At 36.7% G+C, this 6,665-nt stretch overlaps 1 long non-coding RNA gene across 1 annotated transcript; it reads right to left on the bottom strand.

Annotated features, from left to right (window-relative positions):
• Positions 1,994–3,907, bottom strand: LOC110265421. The gene is made up of 3 exons (XR_002351571.1): positions 3,801–3,907; positions 3,565–3,692; positions 1,994–2,110 (listed from the first exon to the last, which is right to left on the bottom strand). It is a non-coding gene; the product is annotated as an uncharacterized LOC110265421 (long non-coding RNA).

Here is a 6,665-nt window from a genome sequence, read left to right as displayed (position 1 = left end):
CGCTTTTGCATAATCAATACAATCTTTAATCATAGTTGGCCAATATACATGACTGCGATATAGCACCCATTTTATTTTCTTTCCAGCCTGGTGAGCACCGCATATTCCATTGTGAACTTCACCCAAAGCAATGTTTTGATTACTCTAACCTAAACATCTCGATAAACTCCCATCGATACCTTTCTTATATAGTTCATCAGCCATTAAAACAAAATTTATTGCCTGCAATTTTATCTTTCTTTCAACTAGAATGTTAGGCTCTTTCAAGTATTGAGCAATAGGCTTCCTTCAATCAGTATCCTCCCATTCATCAACACATAAAACTTCTCTTTCACTTGCAGGTACTAAAATCTGATGAATACCTATTAAAGACTCAAGAGTCCCTGATCCGATTTTATACTTCGAAGTAATTTGGGCTAATTCATTAGTTATCTCATTTTGAATCCTTGGAATATGAACCAAAGAGACTTTTCAAAAAGAAGTTAACAATTTCCAAGCGGTTGTTAAATACTTCTGTAACCTCTCATTGTTACATTTAAATTCTTTGGATAACTGCTTTAAAACTAAGTAGGAATCCTCTAATATCTGAACTTCGAAGACCCCTTTACTAATCAAAATTTCAAGGCCCAAAATTAACGCTTCATATTCTGCCTCATAATTTGAACATGGATATTTTATTTCAAATAGAAATTTTGACAAGATTTCTTCTGGTGAAACAATTAAAATCCCAACTCCTGCACCATCTTTATGTTTTGACCCATCAAAATATAACCTCCAATAATCGATTTTTACCTCGATTATATTTGCCCCCTGGTCATTCAAATCTTTCGAATTATCCACAAGAAAATCTGCAATGACCTGTCCTTTCACAGCCTTTGCTGGAACATAATGTAAATCAAATTCTGTCAATGCCAGCATCCATTTTCCCAAACATTCTCTTAACATAGGAAAACTTAACATATACTTAATTAAATCGGTTTGTGCTATAACTTTCACCGACTTGGCTACCATATAACATTTTAATTTCATACATGCATGATATAAAGACAAACACAATTTTTCGATTGAGGAATACCTTGTTTCGATATCAGTTAATACTCGACTAAGGTAATAAACCGCTCATTCTTGTCCATTTTCATCATCTTGGGCTAACATACACCCTATAGTATCTTTAGATGCCGCAATATATAATTTTAAAGGTTCAAATGGTCGAACATTTGCCATAATCGAGGCTTGAGAAAAATAAGTTTTAATCGAATCGAACGCCGATTGATGCTCTGTTGTCCATTCAAAATGTGAATTATTTTTTAGTTTCACTAGAGGTGCGAAGACCCTAGTTCGATCCGAAAGATTCGAAATGAATCTTCGAAGATAATCCACTTTACCCAAAAATGATTGCACCTCTTTCTTCGATTTTGGTGCAGACAATGCCAATATCGCATCTGCTTTATTTTTATCAATGACAATCCCTTTTTTATGAACAACAAAATCCAAAAAATTTCCGGCTGACACACCAAAAGCACATTTTAAAGGATTCATTTTTAAACCTTTCTTTCTCATAGTAAGGAATGCTTTCCTTAGATGATCAATGTGATGGCTTACCGAAATCGATTTAACCATAACATCATCGATATACACCTCCATAAATTTCCCAATAAACTCATGAAAAATAGCATTCATTGCGCGTTGATATGTTGTCCCAGCATTTTTCAAGCAAAAGGCATAACTACCCATTCATACGTACCCAATGTGTAACACTCTCCCTATCAGAAGTCACGCTTCCGGCTGTGCTACTCTGATAGCAAGAAGTATTACGACTACTTTACATACTAAATATTAAAATAGGAGTCTGTGACTCGACACTGTATCGCTGATTTCTTTGAAAATCGGAAGTAAATACTTTGTCTTAAGAAAAATACAAGCAAGCATAGATTCATATACAAGACTCCTTACATAATAACCCATAATATATACATATAAAACATACAACTCCTATCCCTCTTACAAACTTGTAATAACAAAGACGAGGGAAGAAAATAATCTAATTAATACAACAACATATATAAATCAAACGCAGTATAACTTTCCATAATGCTTCCTCATCTGGTTCCTAAAAAGGTAAAGCTGTAGGGGGTGAGAACCTAACCACATGGTCTCACCACGGAGTTTCAAAGTTGTCATAAGAAGATATTTAACAAGAAAATCATTTTCAAGCTCAGTGATTATCAATGCCTTATGAATCCTTTAAAAACCAGTAAGTAATCGATCAAAACCTTTTCAAAGAAACAATGTTTAATCTTTCCGAAATCCGAAAGCTTTCCTTTCTTATAAGAAAATCTCAATCAGAAACCAACCACGCAATCAAACAACACAATCATTAATTCAGCACCAAAGTTCATTCTCAAATGTAACACGCCAGGACAAACACAGGCAAGACAGACAAGGAAAGTACAAGTAGGTAGCAGTTACAGCACATAGTTCAAGTAGCAATGAAGAACAGTTTAGCAATTAGGCAAACCAAAACAAGTTCAAACCCAAGCAAAGCATACAAATGCATATGATGCATGCCTGTCCTATGGCTGATGAGGCTCATCTGTCGGTTATCCAGCCAACCCGACAAGTCTGAATTATCCTTAGACTGTCCCCCGACGTGCATCCCCAAGAGTCTATGCATAGATTTTTCTCAAATAATCAATATTGCTCAATGGGGGTAACATTCCCGGGAATTTATATAGTGCCCGGTCACACTTACGTCATAGGGTCAATAGAGTATCGAGTTTTCAACCTGGTACACGTGGTGGCAAGCCATGGTACTTTATTCAGGGAACCTCGTATCTCAGATAATTCAAATTCATAAGCCATGTGAATAATTCAAAGTTCATATCTCAACATTCTCAACATCATAATCATCCATCAATCCAAATCTCATTTCCAAATTCATTCAAAAACCATATTTTAAAGAAAATCCTCATCATCCTTCTTTTCATTCCGCCCATTAATAATCCCAATTCAAAACATAATTCTTTCTTTGATAAATAAAGCAATCTTAAAACCTATAATGTTTAAAAACAAATCTTTTGAATTAATTACTTCAAATAAAACTTCCAATTTTATAAAATTTCGGCAGCATCTCCTCTAAAACTCGGATATTGCCACCCTTTTTGGGTCCCATCCAAATATTTCTCAAACCTTTTCTCAACCATTTCCAAATCTCAAATATTTTCCAGAGTTGAGCCATTTCCAATACCAGATTATTTTTAAACCAAACAAATCCCAACAATAAAACTCTTTTTAAAATCAAACCAGCTCAAGTATTAAATCATTTATAAAATCAGACCGACTCAAAATCAAATCGCTTTAACTCGAAACCAAGAAAAATCACTTTTCATAATACCCAAGTAAATAACTTTTCCAAACCCATTTTTTATCAATAACCGTACATCACTCAAGCAATCAAACAACCATATCTACAAGACAAACATAATCACAGAAATATATTTTTTGCATCAATATCTATTTATAACAACTCTGTAATGTAAAATAAATTTTAAGAAAAACCCCTACCTCGATGTCGCAATCGTATTATTTAATATAACCATTTCTTCTATCCCTAATTTGCGGTAGCAGTAGTCATTCTAACACAACCGGAACGGCAGCGGCATCACCCATAACTCTAGTAGCAGCAACAACAACTTTGGGAGGAAATTTAATAGAAGCTGAAGCAAATGCAAGGGTAAAATAGAACAGATCATCAAAGGAGCAATAATCAGAATATTGGTTGTAAAACAAAACAATCTTACCAAAAGAAATACAGGAAGAGAGCAGCATTAATCAGGGCAATAGCGATGTCAATTCCAATGATACTCCAGTAATAGCGACATTAGTAATCCTCACAGCAGTAATCAAGGTTGCAACAACATAGAGAGTTCAAATTCAATGGGATCGGAAATGGAAATTAATTCAATGGAATTGGAAATAGAGATAGCTTACAATGCAGCAACAACAGGGTTTTCGAGTAGCCCCAGTGGCCACTTTCAGTGACGACGACAGCAGAACAACGGTGGCAACAGCAAGAGTTCTGGCGGTGGCGGCTCTGACAACGACAACAAGGTACAGCGGTGACTGTATAACCAAGCAGACCTAGGCTTCAGTGGCGGTTTCCGGTGGCGGCAGCATCGGCGTGGAGCTCCGGCGATGCAGCGACAAGCATAAACGGCAGTGGGCAGATCGGCGAGGGGCAGCCATCCTTCCAGCAGCGGCGGCAGAACGCAAACAACCTCTCTCTCTCTCCCCGCAGACTCTCTCCTCTGCTTCACCCACGGACGACGACGGCGCGAATAGTAGCAGCTGCGGTGGCTAGCTTCATCTGCAACGAGGAACGGCGTAATAGCGTCGTTTTCCTTCTCCTCTGGCTCGTGGTCAGCGGCTCGGTGGCAGGACACGTCAGCGACTATGGTAATTATAATATTAAGTAAAATTTTTAATTTAATTGTCAAAATTTGATTTAATTATTTTTAATAAAATAATTTCTAAAAATAAAGTCTTTAATGAATAAACAAATTGAAATTAACTCATGATAATATTTTTTTGAAAATTATGGGTCTTACACAATGCCCCAGGACAACGAAAAGCAGTTTTAGCCACATCATCTTCTGCAATAAAAATTTTATTATATCCAGAATAACCATCCATGAAACTAAGTATTTCATTTCCTACTGCAGAATCGATTAGCATATCTGCAATAGGCATAAAAAATTCATCTTTCGGAGTAGCATTATTCAAATCTCAAAAATCGATGCATACTCTCAACTTCCCTTTTTTCTTCATAACAGGGACAATATTCGACACCTATTCAACATAGCGTGCAGTTCGAATAAATTTTGCTTTAATCAAATGTTCGATTTCCTCTTTAATCTTTATATTAATTTCAGGAGCGAATCGTCTTGGAGTTTGTTTCACAGGACGAGCATTAGGTTTCAATGCTAATCGATGTTCCACCAGTGAACGATCGAGACCAGACATCTCATGATAATCCCAAGCGAAACAATCTTTAAACTCATGTAAAAGATTAAAGAGTTCAGTTCGAAAAGGATCAACAAGATCTTTACAAATATATGTAATTCGAACATCATCAGGAGTCCTTAGATTAATTTCTTCTAAGGGATCTCGAGATTCAAACCCTTTATAATAATAATCATTAATTACTGAGTATTTTTCAAAACCCAATGGTTCGAGATCATAAATGCAATCAAAAGTGAAATCAATAGAATTATCAGAAACAAAAGAAACTTGATCATGCATAAAAACATCATTATTTTCACTTTCTGCATAATGAGCCTCTGCTATTAAATCGGCAGTCGAGCTTGCATCACTACTTATATTACAAGAAATAGGGAAATCATAATTAAATTCGACTAAAGATGTCGAATCGGACACAACATAATTACTAGTATTACTAACCCTATGTGATTCAACTTCATCAGCAGAACCAACTTTATTTTCTAATAACTGAGAATTATTTAAATAATTATGTAATGTTACCAGGTAGTCAAAAACTTTTTCAACCTGGTCCATAGAGTAGTTCCTCCAAAGTATTCAAGAAAGACAATCCCAACCAGTTGGCTCCAAACCCAATTCTGGATAGCGTAACTTCACCGAGAGACCTTCCGAAGACAAGTAGCACCCTTCACAATTATAAGGACTCAGTGATCGATCAACATTTAAGGGTTTTAACTTACGATTATAAATCCTGAAATCGATATGCATCTGTTCGACATATAAATTCGAATCTGCCTTGACGGTTTTAAGTTTTCCCTCCTTAGTCCATAAGAGCACGCTCTGATGCACAGTAGAAGGTACGGCCCCCACACCGTGGATCCAATCTCGCCCTAACAAAGCATTATAACTTGCTCTTGAAGGAACCACCACAAATACAGTATTACGCTCAGACGATCCGACCTTCACAGTCAAAGTAACCAATCCTCTGGCTGGGGTTAAAGTTCCACTAAAATCTGTCACAGCAATGTTTGTAGGAACTAAATCGTCAGGATGCTTTCCTACCTTAATTAACATCCTCTTTGGCAACAAACTAATTGCAGCACCACCATCAATCAGAACTTTATTTACCTTTATCCCACTCAAAGTAGTGGTTATATGAAGTGGGCGGAGGTGAGACATTTATTTTTCAGTAGGCCACAAAAAGTAACCCGGCTCGTCCTCGATTCTGATAAAGGAAAAAGCTTCCTCATCCTCCGAATCGTAATCTTCATTGGGGTCACCTTCATACTCCCCCAAATATTTGGTCGGAATGATAGAAATTGTTCCAACCATGTCATCATCACTCTCATCGAAATATTCTTCATCAACATCAACATCTTTATTTTTATCAATTCTAGAAGATTGGGCTATTGCTTTGCCCTTTTCCATCTTCGCACGTGATGGAATCTCTTTAGGATAAGTTTCTCCATCAGAAGGAAAAACAATTCTAGAATGCACAGAAGGCATTGCCCCCTTGCTTAGTTCCTTACCTGTCTCAATCGAAAGTTTCTTGTTCTGATTGAAACTTCTCCTTCCTCCTCTTTCTCGTGGATAACCCCTGGCACGACCTCGATAGAAGGAATACTGATTTTGGGAAGGTGCTCGATGCCCCACTGTGGATTTCGTCG

The sequence above is a fragment of the Arachis ipaensis genome, chromosome B08, assembly GCF_000816755.2.
Source record: "Arachis ipaensis cultivar K30076 chromosome B08, Araip1.1, whole genome shotgun sequence".
NCBI classification, from domain to species: domain Eukaryota; kingdom Viridiplantae; phylum Streptophyta; class Magnoliopsida; order Fabales; family Fabaceae; genus Arachis; species Arachis ipaensis.
This window is presented reverse-complemented; position numbering and strand designations above follow the sequence as displayed.